The sequence below is a fragment of the Solanum dulcamara genome, chromosome 3 (genome assembly GCF_947179165.1).
Source record: "Solanum dulcamara chromosome 3, daSolDulc1.2, whole genome shotgun sequence".
In the NCBI taxonomy this organism is placed as follows: domain Eukaryota; kingdom Viridiplantae; phylum Streptophyta; class Magnoliopsida; order Solanales; family Solanaceae; genus Solanum; species Solanum dulcamara.
Genome location: NC_077239.1, coordinates 19272635 through 19294710, shown reverse-complemented (window position 1 = coordinate 19294710; position 22076 = coordinate 19272635). Strand labels below are relative to the sequence as shown.

The window sequence follows — 22076 nt, the reverse complement described above, 5'->3', positions numbered from 1 at the left end:
GGGTTAGAGCATAAGCTAGTTATTCTTTCGGCTGCTGGACTTTCGCCATCTAGGGTGTAATATTCAGGCTGCTTTACCTAGCAGCATGATACTTGTATTGCTCTCCCATAACTTAATTTTAACGATTAAGGTTGCTTCTATTTTGCTCGCCCCTATTATGGGAATCGCTATTTCTTTCTTTTCCTCTGGCTACTATGATGTTTCAGTTTACCAGTTTGTCTCTTTCTTGCCTATGGATTCAACAGCAGTTCGAAAGGTTTCCCTATTCAGGTATCTCCAGATTTATGCTTATTTTTAACTCCCTGATGCATTTCATCAATTACTACGCCCTTCCTTGTCTTTGATTTCCTAGGTATCCACCATAAGCCTTTCCTCATTTGAACCTCACCCTTCACTTTTAAGGCTATGCCATCCTAAGGTGATGCTAAATGGATGGATCTTATCAAAGTCCATGAATGATAAATCATAGATCGAACTGCCAAATCAGAAAATTTGGGTGCTATTATAAAGCTTTGTATTGGCTAAGTTCACAAGTTGGAGATAAGCAGACTCGAACTGCTGACATCCACCATAGGGTAGACCACCGCCTCTCAGGTCCCCTGAATGATTCTACCATAGAGGCTAATGATAGATAATAACTCCCCTCGAACACAACTTACCACTTTCATCGTACTGTGCTCTCTAAATAACAACTTTCTCAAAATCTCACTCAAAAAAAGCTGAGTTGGAATTCCATTCTATCTAAAGATTCTTGTGGTTTTGGAGGATCCAACTACAGGAGAACTAGGAATGGAGGGCTTTCCCCCCCTTCTGCCCGACTCTTTGGTCTTAAGAACGCTGGTTTTAAGAATGAGTCATTGCCCATCTCTGATCCTTGCTGCCCAACTTGAGAGCAAACAACTAATGCATTCCCTTTATTGAACAAGGTTCTATGGTCGGTCTGTGACCCCTGGATGCCGAAGGCTTCCTTAGGGTGATCTCGTAGTTATTATAGGGTTGAAATAATAGGGTCGGTCCATGGATTTTCCTTCCTTTCTTTTGCCGTATTTCGCTCAAAGGGTTGAAGGGAGATAGTGCATTAAGACATTCGCAAAGTCCAACTTCATCCTCTTCCCCAGAGATCTCAGATGAGGGAACCCTGGGAGAGCCACCGACTCCAATTATCGTCCATGTATGATCCATACTAGATCTGACCAACTGCCCATCCTATCTCCTCTATGTTCTTGACAGCCCATGTTTGTTTCAGTAGAGTCTTTCAGTGGTACTTTTGGGTCCATTTCCACATTACTTGAAAAAAGTGAGCCACCAGTTCAGGTACAAGATACTATCATTACCGCCTTGACAATTAGATATCCAACCCATAATCATAACTATCCAATTATAAGAGCGGAGCTCTACCAATTGAGTTATATCTACTTGAGCCAAGTAGAGCATGAATGAAGTAGTCAGATGCTTCTTCTATTCTGTTCCCTGGCACAGCTGGGCCATCCTGTACTTGAACCACATACCTCTCCCTTGAATTAAATTATTGCACCTACGATCCAACCAATTAGGAGAGAATTAATAGATTCCTTTTCGGGAGCGATTCATCCTTGCCGAATGTAACATACAACTCTCTGTTGTACTGCGTTCTCTAAGTGTGCTTGTTCCCCCCTTCTTTCTTACCTTGGCAAATCTTTGTGATATAACTCCGAAGAGAAAAAAAGGCCTTAATAGACCTCTTGTCCTAACCCTAGACACTATAATATCCTTTTTCAAACCTTCTCGCATTTCGATTTCTAGTTAAGAAAAAAATGGCTCAAATGGTATGATCCCTCTATCACCCTAGAATGAAAGGGGTGATCTAATAGTTCTTGGTCTGTGAAGATGTGTTGTTAGGTGATCCATTTTATTTTCCCATTGAGGACAAACCTAAACCTTTGCTTGAGAGATAGCTATCCATACACTAATAAGGGATGTATGGATTCTTGAGAAGAGAGGAGCCGTGGTAGTCCCCCCCCCCCCGAACTATCTGAATCCCACAAGTGAATAGAAAGTTGGATCTACATTGGATCACACCCGAATTGCCCCATCTATCCTCTTGAGGAAGATTTTGGTTTCAAACACTGGTTAGAAAAGAAGGATTATGACATGCTAATATGACTTGGATGATCCACATCTCAGTGTTACATGCCAATGAGCACATTGAACTATCCATGTGGTTGAGATCCCTCACAGCCTAGGAACAACGATACAGTTATCAGGGGAGGGCTCTACCACTGAGCTAATAGCCCATCGTTCAAGCCTCCCACTAGGGGCCCATTATTCCAAAAGCGAGAGAAACCCGATCGATCTCTTTCCTTTTTTCACCCCTATGTCGCCATATGGGGGGAACATAGAGATGTAAAATAGGGGTCCTATCAACTTGTTCTGACGTAGGATAATAAGCTCATAAGCTTGATCTTACTTCACCATCGAGAAAGTAAAGAAGACTTACATCTCCAAGTTTAACTCAGATGTAGATCCTTTCTTTTTTGGGGGCGGTGTGAAGCAATGTCAAACTAAAATACCCAACAAGCATTAGCTCTTCCTGAAAAAAAAGTGATCCAGATGCACTTTCTAGTAAGGATACCTTGTTATGACATTACTCTAGTCACTAGCCTTGCCTTCGGCATCCCCCTCCTTGCAGTTAAGGTAACGACTTTGGGCATGGTCATCTCCCATAATATGATGGGTGGTGTGTACAAGGCCTAGGAATGAATTCACCGCCGTATGACTGACCGATAATTACTAATAATTCTAGCTTCATGGAGGTGTGTTGCAGCCTATAATACGAATTGAGGAAGAGATTTTGGGGTTAGCTCACCTTTGTGGGATCGCAAACCTTTGTCCGGCCATTGTAGCACGTGTGTCACACAGGGAATAAGAGGTATGATGACTTGACGTCATTCTCACCTTTCTCCTTCTTATCACTGACAGTCTATTCAGGGTTCCAAACTCAATGATGGCAACTAAACACGAGGTTTGCATTAATTATGGGACTTAACCCAACACCTTATGGTACGAGCTGACTACAGCCATGCACCAATTGTGTCTGCATTCCCAAAGGCACCCCTCTCTTTTAAGAGGATTCGCGTCATGTCAAGCCATGGTAAGGTTCTTTGCTTTACATCAAATTAAGCTACATGCTCCACCACTTGTGTGGGCCTCCATTAATTCATTTGAGTTTCATTCTTGCAAACTTACTCCCCTTTGGTGGGATAATTAATGCATTAACTATAACACTGCATGGGTCAATAGCACAGTGCCTAGTATTTATCATTTATGGCTAGGACTACTGGGGTACATAATCCCATTCGCTCCCCTAGCTTTTGTCTCTTAGTGTCAGTGTTAGAATAGCAGAGTGCTTTCGCCGTTGGTGTTCTTTTCAATCTCTACGCATTTCACCGCTCCACCGAAAATTCCCTCTGCCCCTACCATACTCCAACTTGGTAGTTTCCACTGCCTATCCAAGGTTAAGCACCGGGATTTGACATCATAAGTAAAAAGCCACCTAATTATTCTGGATAACGCTTGCATTCTTTGTATTAGCGTGGCTGTTGGAACAGAGTTATATAATGCTTATTCCCTATATACCGTCATTGCTTCTTCTCTGGGAAAAGAAGTTCACGACCCGTGGGCCTTCTACTTCCATGCGGTATTGCTCCATCAGGCTTTTGCCCATTGCAAAAAATTCCCCACTACTACCTCCCATAGGAGTGTAGGCCGTGTCTTAGTAGCAGTGTGGCTGATCATCCTCTCGAGCCAGCTACTGATCATTGCCTTAGTAATCTATTGGCTCACCAACTAGCTAATCAGACGCAAGCCCCTCCTCGGGTAGATTCCTCCTTTTGCTCCTCAACCTATGGGGTATTAGCAGCCGTTTCTAGCTGTTGTTCCCCTCCCAAGGGCAGTTCTTATGCGTTACTCACCGTCTGCCACTAGAACCACTATTTCCCATCTGACTTGCATGTGTTAAGCATGACGCCAACGTTTATCTTAAGTCAGGATCGAACTCTCCATGAAATTAATAATTGCATTACTTATATCTACCTTTTTTTGTAGACAAAGAGAATTTGGAATTATCTTTCATTCCAAGGCATAACTTGTATCCATGCGCTTCATATTCGCCCAGAGTTCACTCCCAGAAATATAGCCATCCCTTCCTCCTCACGTTAGTCCCACGAGCCTCTTATCCATTTTTTCAATGAACGATAGCAGGGGAGAAAATCTAACTAGAAAAACTCACATTAGGCTTAGGGATATTCAGGCTCGAATTGATGACTTCCACCATGTCAAGGTGAGATGCTACTGCTGAGTTATATCCCTTCCTCGCCCCATCGAGAAATAGAACTAACTAATTCTAAGTCAAAGGGTCGAGAAACTGAATGCCACTATTCTTGAACAAGTTGGAGTCGAGACTTCTTTTCGCACTATTTTGGATATGAAAATAATAGGAAAAATCGAATTCAATTTTCAACCGCCCTTATCAAAAATAGGATTGACTACCGATTCCGAAAGAACTGGAGTTACATCTCTTTTCCATTCAACAGTTCTTATGCATTTCCACGCCCCTTCGAGACACCAAAAAATGGACAAATTCCTTTTCTTAGGAACACATACAAGATTCGTCACTACAAAAAAGGATAATGGTAACCCTACTATTAACTACTTCATTTATGAATTTCATAATAATAGAAATACATGTCCTACCAAGATAGAATTTGGAACTTGCTATCTTCTTGCCTAGCAGGCAAAGATTTACCTTCGTGGAAAGGATGATTCATTCGAATCGACATGAGAGTCCACCAACATTTCTAGAATCCATGTTGTATATTTGAAAGAGGTACCAACAGTTCATCACAGAAGAAAGGACTCACTAATTCGGGATCACTAACTAATACGAATCTAATATAGTAGTCTAATATATCTAATATAATAGAAATTACTAATATAATAGAAAAGGTTTGTCTTTTATGTATACTTTCCCCTGTTTTGTTGATACCCCAAGATTTACGCAATCGATCGGATTAGATAGATATCCCTTCAACATAGGTCATCAAAAGGATATCGGAGACCCACCAAAGTATGAAAGCCAGGATCTTTGAGAAAATGGATTCTTATTCAAAGAGTGCATAACTGCATGGATAAGATAACACTAACCAGTCAATTTGGGATCCAAATTAGAGATTTTCCTTGGGAGGTATTGGGAAGGATTTGAAATGGAATAAAATCAATTCGTACAAAAGAAAAGGTTCTCTATTTATTCAAACACCGTGCCTATGGGATAGGGATCGAAGAAGGGGGAAAACCAAAGATTTCACATGGTACTTTTATCAATCTGATTTATTTCTCTCCTTTTTTTTTACCCCCATATTTTGGAGGATTTATAGTGTTTCCACACTTCCCCTCCATTGTGACTCGAACCCAGGACCTACCGGTCGTGGGTGAAGGTGCTTAACCAACTGAGCAACCCTCACTTGTCTTTTATTTCTTTATTTCTCTCATTTCGTTCAATAAGAAAATGGGTCAAATTCTACAGGATCAAACCTATGGGACTTAAGGAATGATATAAAAAAAAGAGGGAAAATATTCATAATAAATATCTATGAAATAGAAGAACCTAGATTCCAAATGAACAAATTCAAACTTGAAAAGGATCTTCCTTATTCTTGAAGAATGAGGGGCAAAGGGATTGATAAAGAAAGATCTTTTGTTCTTCTTATATATATAAGAACGTGATTGGATCTGCATATGGTTGGTAAAGAGAATAATCTTATCCTTTGAGAATAATAAAAAATGGACAATGTTCAATTGGATTATGAAAACGTGACTAAATTGGTCCTAGCTACTCTTCGGGGCGGAGTAGAAGAGGGGGAGGGATTCTCTAATGCGTAAAAGGATCCAATGAATTTGAAAGAAGTAAATGAAGAGCCATATGAGGTGAAAATCTCATGTGCGGTTCTGTAGAGTGGCAGTAAAGGAGACTTATCTATCAACTTTTCCACTATTACACCAAAACAACAAAACTCTGCCTTACGTAAAGTTGCCAGAGTATGATTAACCTCTGGATTTGAAATCATTGCTTATATACCCAGTATTGGCCATAATTCACAAGAACATTCTGTAGTCTTAGTAAGAGGGGGAAGGGTTAAGGATTTACCCGGTGTGAGATATCACATTGTTCGAGGAACCCTATATGCTATCAGAGTAAAGTATCATCACTAAGGTCATTCTAGTACGTTGTAGATTCTTATCCAAGACTTGTATCATTTGATAATGCCATGTGAATCGATAGAAACATGTTAAGTGTATGGTTAATCCAATAACAAAAGTTACGTATGGGGACTGGAGCACGCTACCATGAGACAAAAGACCTTCTTTCTAAAGAGATTCAATTTAGAACTAGTATATGTCCAAGGTTCAATATTGAAATAATTTCAGAGGTTTTCCCTGACTTTGTCCGTGGCAACAAAAAATTAGAAATACCTCAACTTTTTAGAATAGGTCCAAGTCAAATAGCAATGAATCGAAGTACTTCTTTTTATACTATTTGAGAAACCCAAGGACTCAATCGTATGGATATGTTAAATAAAGGATTTCAAATCCTAGAAGGAAAGGGAGGGAAATAGATACTCAATTTAAAGTGAGTAAACAAAATTCCATATTTGATCTCATAGATACATATAGAATTCTGTGAAAAGTCGTATTCAATTAAAGTCGTATGTATGGCTTGGAGGGAGATCTCTTATATTTTTCGAGATCCACCCTATAATATGGGGTAAAAAAAAGCCAAAATAAGTGATTTTAGCCCTTATAAAAAGAAAACTGATTCTTGAACACCTTTCATGTTCATGTCACGTCGAGGTACTGCAGAAAAAAATTAGCAAAATCCAATCCGATTTATCATAATCGATTCGTTAACATTTTGGTTAACCGTATTCTAAAACACGAAAATAAATCATTGGCTTATAAAATTATCTATCGAGCCATGAAAAAGATTCAACAAAAGACAGAAATAAATCAACTATCCATTTTACGTCAAGCAATACGTGGAGTAACTCTTGATATAACAATAAAAGCAAGATGTGTGGGTGGATCGACTCATCAAGTTCACATTAAAATAGGATCCACACAAGCAAAACCACTTTCTATTCATCGGTTATTAGCGTCATCACAAAAACGTGTGGGTCAAAATACGGCTGTCAAATTAAGTTCCAAATTTATGGATGCTGCAAAAAGGAGTGGCGATGCCATACGCAAAAAGGAAGAGACTCATAGAATGGCAGAGGTAAATAGAGTTTTTGTACATTTTTGTTAATTCATGAACAAAATCTATACATCTCGATCGAAAAAGAATCAAGAGAAAAAGAAAGAATCAAAATTGATCAATATATTTTTCAAAATAAACAAAAAGGAAACGGAAGATGAAACATAAATCATGGATCAAATAATCCCTCTCGAGGACTTTCTTTAAGGGGAACCTCATGTAAATACCATGGAATAAGGTTTGATCCTATTCATGGCGATTCCGTTACTATTCCATAAATAGAAAGTTTGACACAATTGGTATTTTTTTTAAAAATTGGAAGAAGTAACTAATTCATGATCTGGCATGTACATAATGAAAACTTCATTCTCAATTCTGCATGACATTTCATGAAAGCCTTTCATTTGCTTCTCCTCGATGGAAGTTTGATTTTCCTAGAATGTATCCTAATTTTTAGCCTAATTCTTCTTCTAATGATCGATTCAACCTCTGATAAAAAAGATATACCTTGGTTATATTTCATTTCTCCAACAAGTTTAGTAATGAGCATAACAGCCCTATTGTTTCGATGGAGAGAAGAACCTATGATTAGCTTTTTCAGAAATTTCCAAAGAAGGAACAATTTCAATGAAATATTTCAATTTCTTATTTTATTATGTTCAACTCTATGTATTCCTCTATGCGTAGAGTACATTGAATGTACAAAAATGGCTATAATAGAGTTTCTCTTATTCGTATTAATAGCTACTCTAGGGGTAATATTTTTATGCGGTGCTAATGATTTAATAACTATCTTTGTAGCCGCAGAATGTTTCAGCTTTTACTCCTACCCATTATCTAGATATACCAAGAAAAATGTATGGTGTAATGAGGCTACTATGAAATATTTACTCGTGGGTGGGTCAAGTTCTTCTATTCTGGTTCATGGTTTCTCTTGGCTATATGGTTCATCCGGCGGAGAGATTGAGCTTCAAGAAATAGTAAATGGTCTTATCAATACACAAATGTATAACTCCCCAGGAATTTCAACTATGCTTATAATCATTACCGTAGGAATTGGGTTCAATCTTTCCCCAACCCATTCTCATTAATGGACTCCTAACATATATGAAAAAATGCTGTTCGTTCGAGAAATTCCTACCTCTCTATCTATCTCTGAGATGTTTGGACTTTTCAAAACTCCATGGACATGAAGAAGAGAAATGGTATCCCCACTCGGACCAAGAAAGAACTTTTACTTGTTCAAATAATAATTAAGGTAAAGCAGGGTCAGGAATAACGAATCTCTTTATGATAAATAGATCCATTTTTCAAGTTCGTTATTACAGGTAGTTCCTACAAAAGATCGGACTAATGACATATACAATACTTGAATTATCGATGTAGATGCTACATAGTTGGTTCTCATCCTTTTAGATACTACGAGTGTAATAAGAGCATCCATCAACAAAAGGATCACCCTAAGATGATCATCTCGTGGCTATTGAGAACGAATGAAATCAGATGGTTCTATTTCTCAATCTTTCTGACTTGGTCCTACGAAACTAAGGTCGAAAAGATTGAAAAAATCAGTGATTCAAAACCACTGATGAAGGATTCCTCAAAAACATAAGGATTAGTAATCCTTTTTTGAAATCAAATAAACTCAGTATTATACATACGCGAGGATGGTAATAAAAAAAAGAAAATGGGTTCTTCTTTCTTTTATCACTTAGGAGACGTGTGAGATGAAAGTTTTATGTACGATTTTGAATGAGAGAAAGAAGTGAGAAATCCTCTTTTCGACTCTGACTCTCTAACTCTAGTCATTGCTTTTCTTTTTGTTACGTCAAAAGTAGCTTCTTCAGCTTCAGCCACTTGAATTTTTGATATTCCTTTTTATTTTTCATCAAACGAATGACATCTTTTTCTTGAAATCCTAGATATTCTTAGCATGATATTGGGAAATCTCAATTCTATTACTCAAATAAGCATGAAACATATGCTTGCATATTCGTCCAAATCGGATATGTAATTATTGGAATAATTGTTGGAGACTCAAATGATGGATATACATGCATGATAACCTATATGATATTCTATATCTCCATGAATCTAGGAACTTTTGCTTGCATTGTATCATTTGGTCTACGTACCAGAACTTATAACATTTGAGATTATGCAGGATTATACACAAAAGATCCTTTTTTAGCTCTCTCTTTAGCCCTATGTCTCTTATCCCTAGGAGGTGCTCCTCCACTAGCAGGTTTTTTTTGGAAAACTCTACTTATTCTAGTGTGGATGGCAGGCAGACCTATATTTCTTGGTTTTAATAGGACTCTTTACAAGCGTTGTTTCTATCTATTATTATCTAAAAATAATTAAGTTATTAATGACCGGACGAAACCAAGAAATAACCCTTCATGTGCGAAATTATAGAAGATCTTCTTTAATATTAAACAATTCCATCGAATTGAGTATGATTGTATGTGTGATAGCATCTACTATACCAGGAATATCAATGAACCCGATTATTGCAATTGCTCAAGATAGCCATTTTTAGCTTCTAGGGTCTATTTTTTAGGTCAAGATCCCTCTTACTAACCAAAATCAAAGAATTAGTAGATCTGTTCTACCCCAAATGGGAATGGACTAGGGTTATGAACTTATAATCTGATGATCGAGTCGATTCCATGATTAAAAATTCATTCCATACTGGACTAGGCCTGAATATGGTTATATACATTCTCATATGAAGAAGGGGCCATTCGGGCCTATCTTAATAGATATTATGTTTATATATGGATCCCTACATTATTACATTCCATTTAGGATTAGGAATATGCATAATTGGACCTAATTTTTACATATCTTTATTGGGACTCTATTCACCTCTTTAAGTGAATCGAGAAATAGGTTTGATTGTCCATCTTGTTGATATATATTAGGAATTGCATTCTCCAGATAATTCAAATCGAAGCAATTGGATGTCCAACTCGGGCCTATATGACAGGACCAATCAATAGATCCACTTTTGTCATATATTCCATATATCACACTAGATAGATATCATATTCATGAAATACGATTCACTTTCAAGCTACCTTGGTGGTGAAATGGTAGACACGCGAGACTCAAAATCTTATGCTAAAGAGCATGGAGGTTCTAGTCCTCTTCAAGGCATAATATTGAGGATTCTTATTCAATGAGAATTCTCAATAAGAGATAAACCGATTCGATCTGAGGTCTTGGAATTGGAATAAATTCGGCAGCGGATCGCAAAATCTTTGTGATCTTCTTCATCTAATGATTGGGGAGTCCTCTTTAAAATTGTCCTCCCGTAACCCAGCAGATAAAGTACATTACATAGTCTAGAGATTGGCGACTTACCCATTCAGTGACTTTGGCATTCCAGTCTTCCGCTCTTTTCAAGTCCTATACAAAAGAAAATCTAGTACTTCTTAGTCATGAATATCTGCGCTGGTTGTTTGTTGTTCAAGAATTCTTGTTTAGGCAGTTCATACCATCTATACATAGTGTTTTGATCTAATATTTCAATTCTTTTGTATTTCAGCAGTAACATATTCTTCCATAGAGCTAAGGTCCAAAATATGGTAGAAACAAGCGTTTCCATGACTATACTACCCAGTTAATTTTGTTCCACTTAATCCCATGGCCACATATCTTTTTGGCTAAGGAATGGGAAATCTTTCTCCTATTACATGAATCAAATTTTCATTTCATCTGGAAAAAGCCATATTTTTTCTCAACAATGTCTTTGTCATTTGATCCAATAATATTTTATTAGATAGGAACAGATTTGATAAATACTGATAACTCTCGAATAGAGTATTAGAATAGAAAGATCCATTAGATAATGAACTATTGGTTCTAATCCATCTCTAACGATTAATCAACCATTCAAAGTATTTTTCGTACCTATTCTTGATAAACTAGAGTTTATATATAGTTGTAGGAGGATTTGTTTGGTAAGTAAGAAGCCCCTTTGACATCTCTTCATCTGCAAATAATTGTTGATGTGAAAACACAGAGCTAGGGAATGATCTTTGAATAGGAAAAATAGTGGATCTACAAGGTCCCAAATGAATTGGCTTATTTGAGAAAGGCCTTCTCCTTTGTAAGATCTATCTCGTGTCTAGTACTGCATGGTTCCACTCTACAAGAACTCCAAATTATTGTCTTGAAGTTCATTCTCTTCATCATAAATGATACGCTTGCCCTGAAATAACCTGGACCAATAAGTAAATCCCAATTCATTGGGCCTTTCGATACAATCAAATAGAAAGTCCCAAGGGCACCATATTCTAGGATCCCAAACTATGTGATTGAATAAATCCTCATGCGGATCAAATGCTCCTTCTCCCTCCCCTTCTTTAAACTTTGATTCATATTTTTCATAGAGAAATCTCTAATCAAGGATAGACCAAGAGCCTTTTTCATCATATCTAAGGGATTCCTCAGTTCGGGCTGAAGAAGCAAGGTCACTCGATAATTATCAAACTGATTGTAATCTTTTTCTGTCTGTGAAGATTCCACAAGAGCGCTCTCTACTTCTAATAGTACATGAACTAGATTATAATCATTCTCACAGAGTCCATAAGAAGTGATCCCATTTTTTCCATCGGGTACAAATAAAGACCAAAGATCTTAAGCGACCGATCCGGTAGAACAACTCAAAATATAAAGAAGTATCGTTAATATCTTCATGCACACATTTAATTTATTCGGAGATATTAGAGTGGGATCCATTTTTTGGGGAATATGAGTCGAAGCAATAACAAGAATATTTCTAGTAGAATATCTTTCACAATCCCTAGAGAGATGGTTCACTAATAGACACAGGGATAAGTCATTCGACTCATTCACATCCAGATCATAAATATTTGGAATCCATATTATGCAATGAGACATTGCTTTTGCTAATTCTAATTGAATGGTGATATAAAATTTATCTATTTTCGGCATCATATCCAAAGTTAGCCCATTTATCCTAGTTAGCAGTTCCAGCTCCATATCAAGGTCATGATTGATATCCTCACTAGCATCAAGATTGTTACTATCATCAATATCGTACCTATCATCAATATCAATCTCATAAAGAATAAAACCTTTAGACTTGTTATCCAGGAACTTGTTCAGAAATATCATAATGAAAGGTACATAGGAGTTTGTCGCTAGGTATTTAACCAAATAGGATCGTCCAGTTCCTATCAAACCTATCACTAAAATACCCTAGAGGGGGATAAGGCTAAGCGGAGCAAAAAAGGTTTACCATGAGATGGGAAATGAAAACTATTTTCCCCACATGAAGTTTGTGAAGAAGTGATTATGATAATGAGCAAGAAATATCCGTCTTTCTGCTAAACAGGACAGATTGAACTCATAGTTCATTAGATGTTTTTTTATGAATGTCAACTGAGTATCATAAGTAAATTTCTCCCGGTTATAAAATTATTTGATAACCAGAGTAATTCTTTGATAAAAGTTCACAATGAGTCAAAATCAATAGAATTTGATCAATCCTATTTTCTGTCATTAAGGTGGAGAACTTAACCAAAAATTCTCTTTCTACATCATCAATCGAATTACTGTTCACGACCCAGGATTCTTTTTTCCCATTAATCCAATCCTTGTTCACATTTTTTATTTTTCTTATCAATGAATAGATCCCTTTACTTGTATGACTTAGATGTCTCCTATTTCTTGAAAAAGTAATTCGATTGATGGGATTTGGTATGAGATCAATGATCTCATTGAGATTGATATTCCAATCTCTCTTCTTAGAATGTATTGATTTGACCCCGAATTTCTTATAGAGAATCTCCTAATTGTTCCAGAGTAACTAGAAAGAGATTCTTTAACCAGAAAGAATTCGGTTCAGATGTAGGATACCTATCAAGAAGTTTTCGCATCTCAATCATAGATGATGGAATCATCAAAGATTTGACCTTTCAAATTATGTCTATAACTCACTAGAGGCTTGGGAAACAAAGAGAATATGTGTACGAATGAGATATCTAGCAACAAGAAGAAGGATAAGGATTGAATAGAGGAACTCCCGAGCATTTGGCGATTTCAGATGTGTCAATATCAATGGTGACTCATTATTTCGATGAATCATTTCTTCAGACAGAAGAAGATTATGTCAACACTTACTTGAGATCTCACTTATGAGATTTCATTGTGGAAGAAATATTTTTTTTGAAGAATTCTCCATGATATACCTGATCCATGCATAATATCAGGAAAAATGAATACAAATTTTTGACTTCTACTTATTATAGGCAATAAGTCTAAAAAAAATATCTAAAAATATCAAATTTAGATATTTTACCTTGTTGAAGTAAGGAACCATGGCATATATATTTGGAATAGATTCTATTTTGAGGGAGTTAAAAAAGCACTATCTCGTTGAAAGGTTCTATACGACTTCCCTTTCTTAATACATTTTTTAGAAAAAAACTCTATTGCCTCTTTTCAGATAATAGATCTTTCTTAGAACATGGAGTGTGAACCAAAGCCATGTTTTAATTGAAATTGAACCAAAACCTCTACTATTTTCGGTGTAAGGAGGTTTAGTCTTTACGAGGGAACCCCCTAGACAGATTTAATCCCAAGGGTCAATCAAGCCTTTGAAACTAGTGAAAATAGTCATCACAATCTGAGTTCCTACTTTCAACGAGATTTTCTTATCTTGTAAAACTTTCTCTCTTTCACCAGGAAAGTTATCTGGTAAGCAATATCTTTGATTGATGTGCATGAATAAGGTTGATTAGTGGTAGCTTCTTGGAGCTTTCTCTTACCTTAATTGAACTGCCCCATTCTTAGCTCAGGTTCTTTCTTAATAAGGCATCCTTTTTGAAGCCAGAATTTTCCTTGGTACCTAACATACATAATACATGAAAGTCTCCTTGAATAACCATAAGGTAACCTAAAAATCCTTAGCAAAGACTTCTATAAGACGTTCTATTTATCCGTAGAAATCTATTCGTTCAAGAAAGGATCCAAAAGATGTTGATCATAAATAAGAAGATTGGTTCAGTAGAAACATGAAAGTGGATTCTCATTCATATACACAAGAATTATATAAGAAGAAAAAGAATCTTTTCTTTCTTTTTTGAAAAGGAGTAACCGGGCTTCTTTGAAGTAATAAGACTATTCAAATTGCAATATATGTGGAGAAAGAATCGTAATAAATGTAAAGTAAAGGCATGTTCCTGACTTAGAAATAGATTAAAAATTCACCCTTCGCCCACTTCTCCATCAATGAGGAAATAGTAGTAGCAGGAGTATCCCCACTAAATCAAGGTTACAATCCCAACCAAGTCAAAGAGTTCGATACGAAAAAATGAAAAATATGAAAGCTTTCCTTAACCATTCAAGGAAAAGGTTTGACTTAGACCACTTAGTAGGACCTTCAGGCTTACAAGAGACCTTCCATCCATGGTAGATATCTTCCTAGTCTTTCTGCTTATTTGGGAATATGACTTTTTCTTTTCCGGTCCTTTATTGGAGGAGAGCCTACAATTTCCAAATGTTCGAAAGAAAGATTCTAATGTCACTATGGGAATAACTCCAATATTCCTCCTGAATGTAAACCCCTTCTTTTTTCTCTTCCACAAAAAAAAATCTTGCCTCATCAACCATCTCATCTATAATGCAATCTTTCTTCAAATGCATCGGATTTGCTGAAAGCTTTTACTTTTTTGAGAAAGGCAAGAACTTACAACAGCTCATTCCCGAAAGAGGATTCATACCCGACCATTCCTTATTCAGTAATGGAATAAGGGTATCTCAATCCACACAATAGGTTAGAACTATTGAATGATGATAGGCTTATTCTGAAAGTACACATTTTTTGTTTTAAGTCCGCTGGGATGGATCAAACTAGTTGGTTATGCAGGAAGATAATGGCATAAAAGAAGCATTCCACTTTTTGAAGGAGAAGAGTCAGTCTGCTTCGCACCTCTGAATTGCATTGGGTTAAGTGGAGCATAGATAAAGCGATAGGCAGAAGAGAGAGAATTAGTCTGTCTTTATATATTGACTTTCTTTGCATCAAAGCTTTCCGGTTCTCTTCCTTTATGAAGAAAGGAAAGGCTTGTTATCGACGAAGAAGATATTTATACTGTTCATCCTAAGAAAAGCAGTTTTAACTTTGTACAACTATTCTATGCTAGTATAGCATGCTTCTACTTATGTTGTGTTGCAAATTACAGATTAGGAAAAATCCTTTCGTATTCTAAGATGCCCGGATACAAATCTGTACTTGTTGACTGAAAGGTTTTTGGCTTTCTAGCAAGCTTAAGGGCTAAGGGAAATTCATCTTTGGATCAATGACATAGTTGAATTAGCTAAGATGCAAAAGCAACCTCTTATTGAAAGAACTTTAGGAAATGTATATATACTTCTTTTCATCAAATGGATTAGAGATTTCAAAAAGTAGAAGAGGTTCAATTCCTCTTTGATATGGTTAAGGCAAAAGATAGATATAAATATCAGAAAAGAAATTCTCAGGGATGAATGGTCTATTCTTAGGTCATCGGGTAAAGTTTAATACTTCCAAGCTAAATGTACTAAATCAATTAGCCTATTACTATTGGAAAATTCCATTCATTTCTTGAAAATATTTCCTACTCATATTATCTATCTACGATAAAAGTAGAAGCAAGGTGGAACAATTCAACTAGTTGAAGGAATGTGGCATAGTTAATCAACTGAATCCACGCTTAGAAAGAATAAATTTGAAGCCAAGTTAAGAATGGTGACCATCTTTCTTTCCCATCGGTTTCAGAGCCCTATTTTCATCTAACTAAAAATATCATATAAAGAAGAAACTTTTACGCCCAACAACTTCATACTTTCCGTTGGTCAACAACTAACAAAAATCTCTACACTTCTTACTCGATAGGACTTAGATCTCGTCTTTGAAGGAATCAAAAAAAGAAAATTATAATGAACTTAAGTCGATTATTTCTAAGATCTAATTTCAGTTTTTTCTTATGTAGTGGAAATACCTTACAATATGAAGTTTTACGCTTCAGAGAAGAAATGTTCTTAGTGGATACAGGACTTGGGACCCCCAGAATTTGTATGCAAGATGAGCCTACAAGGGTGCCAATCAATCGAGCCACCAGGTTTGAGAATATGGTGGGATTCCTGGATCTAGTGTCCGATGAATCACTGATGAAAGAGCAGATTTTGGAGAGATTCTTCATCGATCTGGTGGCTAGTGAATCACTGATCGAAGAGAGAACAACCGCTAGGTTTAAGAATTTAGTGGGATCTACAGATGTAGTGGCTGGTGAACCGCTTTTTCTTCTTCCATGAAGATTTAGACAAAACCAAGCTTGGATGGACCTGAACAAGATTGGGTGAACGAATACAAATATCAAAGGCTTTATTAATGAGAAATAATACGGAGTTCTTTAGTAGCCATCGCAGGTTTCATTATTTTTCTTCCATTCCACCGCAGAAGAAAAAGGATATCAAATGATTGATTCACCATTGAGAACATTAACCCCAAAAAGAGAAATATTGTGGTGTTCTAACAGTGGCATTCTCCCTTCTATCTATCAAACATTTCATTATGGAACTTCCTCCCCCCAACACTCAAAATCTCATTAATAGATGGGAATCCTTGAGAGAATTCTTAGGGCTTTCTGTGCTCTGATTGCTCTTTCCCTTGGACACTTTCTAGTATTAGATAGAAGCACCCCCCCTGAATTGATCCTTGTTTTCATTTTTTCTTTACTCTTTCTCATTATCACAGTAGTTTTGATAAGAAAAAGAACAAAAAGTCTGATTCTATTTTTCATTTTTTGTTTCCTCCTTTCCCTGTTTAGCTTCCTTTAGAGATTCTTCATTATGGACTTTTTTTCCTTTTCTAGAGCTCCCCACAACTTTTTTATTTTTTGTATTATCGAATGAAAGTTCTAATTCGGCTAGAGAATCAGGAAGTCTTCCCCACCTGGAATCAGAATATAGTTCGGAATCACTCAATATTTTTGAAATATTATTGCTTTAGAGAATGAGGTGCAAATATATCAGTGTATAAGATTCTTGGAGAATGGGGGGTACTATGGGTTTTGACTTCCCTTCCGGAGGACCGGTGTAGCTCACTTCGCTTATGTCTTCGTCTTTCGCTAGGGCTTATACTTCATCAATGTCCTTACTACCTTTCACGCTTTTCAGGACCTCGATCCAAGCCCTCAGTCTCAAAAACTATAGCATGGATGGATAGATGCCATATCGCTGTTAGTTTTTAGGTATTTCGTATATAGTACGACTATGACCCTCCTCTCAACCCAATCCCTTACTTGACCCTAAAAACTAACTATTGAGTTGTAACCAAAGTAGATTTAGAGAAAGGATGATGCCCAGAAAATAGATTTAACCCAATGTCAAACTGGCCAAAGGCTCAGAATAAGATAATTCATGGATTCAGAATGACTTCATTGACTGATCACCGAACAAAAAAGACACTTTATGCAACATCTCAAGTCGGAAAACTCTATAATCCTATCATGAAGTTAGGTTAGGTAAACCTCAGAACTAGATGTTATCACCTTTCTGATCTAACACCACAGGTGATGACAGGGATCATCCTCTCAATAGGATAGAAAAGAAAGAAGGAATCTTCCTAGGAAGAACCTAGACGGTTTCTGAAGCATCCTTGACTTTGTTGTTCACAGTAGCAGCTTGCCAAGTGGGAGAATGAGGACCATTGGATCGAGGTCATGAAGGCTATAATATAGAGTTGGAGGCCTTATTTCTTTGACACATCTAGAAAATCCCATTGAAGAATCCCTACTTATACCCATGCTTCCTCCTATCCTTGATGGATCAATTGAACAACTTTACAGAGAAAAATGGAACTCCAAACCGCTATACAAGCGAATGACTTAATCGCGAACTATAGTCTTTGTTTGTTCGACTGACCAATTTGAATTGATTGGACTTTGTTTCGGGTAGTGTTTAGTCATAAGCCTGTCTCTTTTGGTCTTTACTTGTCTTCTTTCGTTCTACTCCTTTCCAACTCATTTCTTCGGTTCAACAATTTAAATACTGCACCCCTTCTCTAGGGCGGCAGATGGGTCTAGAGAACCGAACTATCTCATGATTTCAATCCAGTTAGAAAAACTTCTCCGGAGCAATTCACGTATCACTTAAGTAGTAGTATGAAACCTTAAGAAAAGGCGATCTACTAGTTGAAAAAAGGAGGATCTGTTAAAGAGTTTATGTTGTCTCGATAGGGAATAGTCCAATCTTTTCCAACACCGGTGCAATATGAAAGAGTCCTTTAGAATTCCACGGCCGTTAGCTATTAAGTATTTCGAACTTCAGGTATTAGAGAAAAAAACCCTTATCCAGAACAAACTCCTTAAGTTAATGCTTGAACAAGAGGGTCTCTCTGAAATTTACAAGGAATCCCCTTACTCAAACATAAGAAAGGAGGCTTCTCATGTTCTTGAGGACACACTTCAGTCTGTTGACAATCCATGCCATGCCTTTCAACAGAATCTTCTTGAGGGGAGTCTTCACTTTTTTTTACAGGATTTGGCTTTTTGGGGTAAATATTCCAGTGTTTACCAAGATTTTTGAGTTATTTTCTTGATTATGATTGATTGCCTCTTTTGATCCCATGCTTTCCATTGAAGAAAAAATATTGCAAATTGATCAGAAGGGCCTCCAAAGAAAAAAAGAAGAATTAGCCAACCTCTTAAAACCTCTCATTCAAAAAAAAAAGGCAGAGGTATTTCAAATCATCAAAAAGCTGCCTTCATCAAGAGCTGTGGTGGAAAAACTTATTAAACATATTGGATCATCAAAATCCAAGATGGAAAATGGAGGCCTTACTAAGAGATTTACAAATCTCAAAAAATTCTTAAGTTGGATAAGGGAAAATGTGGAAGACCCCCTCAAGGATAGCATAAGCATCCGTAGTGAAATTCGAACAATCCTTAGTAAAAATTCTTAATAATATATTTTTTTTATTCATATGATATAAAAGATCATATAAGGGGTGGGATACAAATTGTGCTCACAGAGTACTTTAGGGTTGGAGTGAAGAACCAGAAAAAAGTTTGCCAGGAACTGTATAAATAAGGGGTCGAGAACTGCATAGATCTGAGACTTTGTTTCCTTTTCTGGGAGGTAAGTTATGTGGGTGAATGAATCTTTATAGGGTGTTTTCGATCAAAAAATGATCAAACAATCGATTAGTAGTATGCATGTGCCAGAAGACCGATGATCCCTACTAGAGCGGCATGACATATTTTTTGTATTTTTTTGTGTTTTCCTTTGATCTGCTTATTCCAGTGAAGTTAGTGTGAATGGTTACTTTAACACATGACATAATATGCTAGCAGCTCTCGTGCCAATTCATTTTTCACCTTCTAATCTTACATAAAAATAAAGAAAGTTAGCTCTTTATTTGTTTATCTCGCCCTTTTTTCTTTTCTTTGATTTTAGATGGTAAAAAGAGAATGGAATTTCCGATCTTGTACCTAAAGTGCGGTACACTTCACACTAACCCAAACTCCATACCCTCATAAAAAAGAGGGACCCCCTTTGTTTTCTTGGTCAGTATTCAAAAGGGGAAAGTTCTTATGGCAATCTCAGGCATACTACTAATCCATTATTTGGCCTGATTGAAACAACCTAGGAAAGGTTGTTAGTGTACATAACAAAGTTCTTATACCAAGAAATCCAGGTATCAGATCCCTGTAGTTTGAGCCCTTTTTCCCCAAGTTCCTATATATGGAATGATTTCCAGCGAGTAAAGTAGTCTAGGGGAAATATAAGCCCCACCCACTATCCTTTCCCAATAAAGGGGGCATGTCCTTGAGAGGACTCAAACTACAATAACTATTTAACTAACCAAAACCATCTCCTCCCATTATTGTTAATGCAATATGTAGGGCTTGCGCCAAAAAACCATTATATATTCATAATTATTGGAAGAAATTATAGATATATGATAAGAGCTGTAAATTAGCTTCATTTTTTACTCCTAGAAAAATATTTTTTAAATTAAGTGTAGTGTGTCCTACTGGGAGTGGAATTAAAGCTTGTAAAAATAAGGGTACAGAAAAGTGTAGCTAATTTGTTATTTTACCATGTCAGCCACAATCTCATTTAGTCGATCTTGATAGTTTGAAAATGAGAAATGTATTAATATAGACACTCTCCAAGTTGATAGGATCCAAATGAAAAAATGAAATACAATGGTAGGATTTACCATCTTTCTTATTAAATAATGAAAAATCAATTGATTGGGAAAGGTCTTGGTCATGATGGTAAGCGAGGGAGGATTTAGTAAAGGGATAATGTAGCTTTATACTAATATAGTCCCGAGTTGGTTATTAGAGTTAGAAACTTCACAGCTTCCTCCACTCACCTCCACGGGTAAATATAGTCTACTAGACTAGCCAAGAAAGAGTGATGTAGACTATATTTTAGGTCATTCGAAAGGGATCCGTATAGTTTTGGGGTGTAACATTGTGGTTGTTACCTCTCCTTTCAGTCTAGTGACTTTGTATCTATCCTTAATGAGAAACATGAGTTCTAGAGGCATCTTCATTTCATATCAATTTTGGTTTTTCTGCACCATATTTTGATCTGCCTCTTCTTTGATCCAGAATTCCCATCAAATCCTTGACTCTTCGAATACAATAGAATTTCACACCTGGAAAATCTTTCACTCTATCTTCTCTTATTAAGACCATAGAATGTTCCTACAAATTATGACCTTCACCTGGAATGTGAGCAAATATATCATGTTGATTTCTCAACTGTACTTTGGCTATCTTATGTGGAGCTTAATTAGGTTTTTTTGGTTTTCTCATTGAAATACTCGGGCATACTCCTTGCTTCTGGGGACATTGGTCCAATGCTTGAGTACGGTCCGTGGACTATTTTTCTTCTCTAATGAATTAATTGATTTAATGTAGGCATTGCAATTTCCTTTATCCTTCCCCCTTATTTTTTGCCCTATTACTAGTGGTTACACCCTATCCGAAGTACCCCTTTTCCATTTATAGAGATATCCAATCATCAAAATCAATAAAAAGTCCATCATGGACCAAGATCCAAATGGATAAATCTTCTTGGGAGGTACTGCCCAAGGAAAGGAAAAGATTACTTCCAGATCAGAAATAATGAATAAAATGGAAACAAGATAAAATCTTTTATTAATACAACTTATGGCATCACCGAAAGTATCAAAACTACATTCGTAGGCCGACAATATTTCTGGATAGGTCGAACTATTGGAAGAAACTATAAAAGGAAGATCGAGTGGGATCAAAGAAACTAGAGGGCTGATAACTAAATAGATACAAATAAGTGCAAATTTTGACATCACCACAGAAAACTTGGTTCTTTCGCTCCTTGCTGGCGGAGAGGCATACCAGAAAAAGAAAAAATAGGAACGACGGAACAAAGAACGAAACTGGCGTGATTGAACGGTTTTCCTCCCTTGCGAGAATGCTTATTTTTTCGTTGATTGAGTGGTTTTCCTCCTCTAAGGAGGTCATCCTTTTAGAGAAAAATTCCCATTCAGTATGAGAGTGAATCTTTTCTTGTATTTCTACTCGGACTTGCTGCTTTGGTTTTAGAAATCCTTGAAATAGTCTGCTTGAGAAGTCTTAACATCTTCATAGAATGGAGAATTATGCCTCTTGGTATAGAGACTTTTTAAGGCTTCCCTAAGATCTCCGTGATCAAATTCTATTTGTTCGAGGTGTCTTTTGACTATGGCCTCGAGGTCAAGTGGATCTATATA

General features: G+C 36.7%; 2 pseudogenes; one reads left to right on the top strand and one right to left on the bottom strand.

Annotated features, from left to right (window-relative positions):
* The first annotated feature begins 157 nt into the window (after positions 1 to 157).
* On the top strand, positions 158 to 16839 carry LOC129883494 (ribosomal protein S1, mitochondrial-like; annotated as a pseudogene).
* A 4035-nt stretch (positions 16840 to 20874) lies between these two features.
* Positions 20875 to 21247, bottom strand: LOC129881588 (ribosomal protein S12, mitochondrial-like; annotated as a pseudogene).
* Positions 21248 to 22076: the final 829 nt, after the last annotated feature.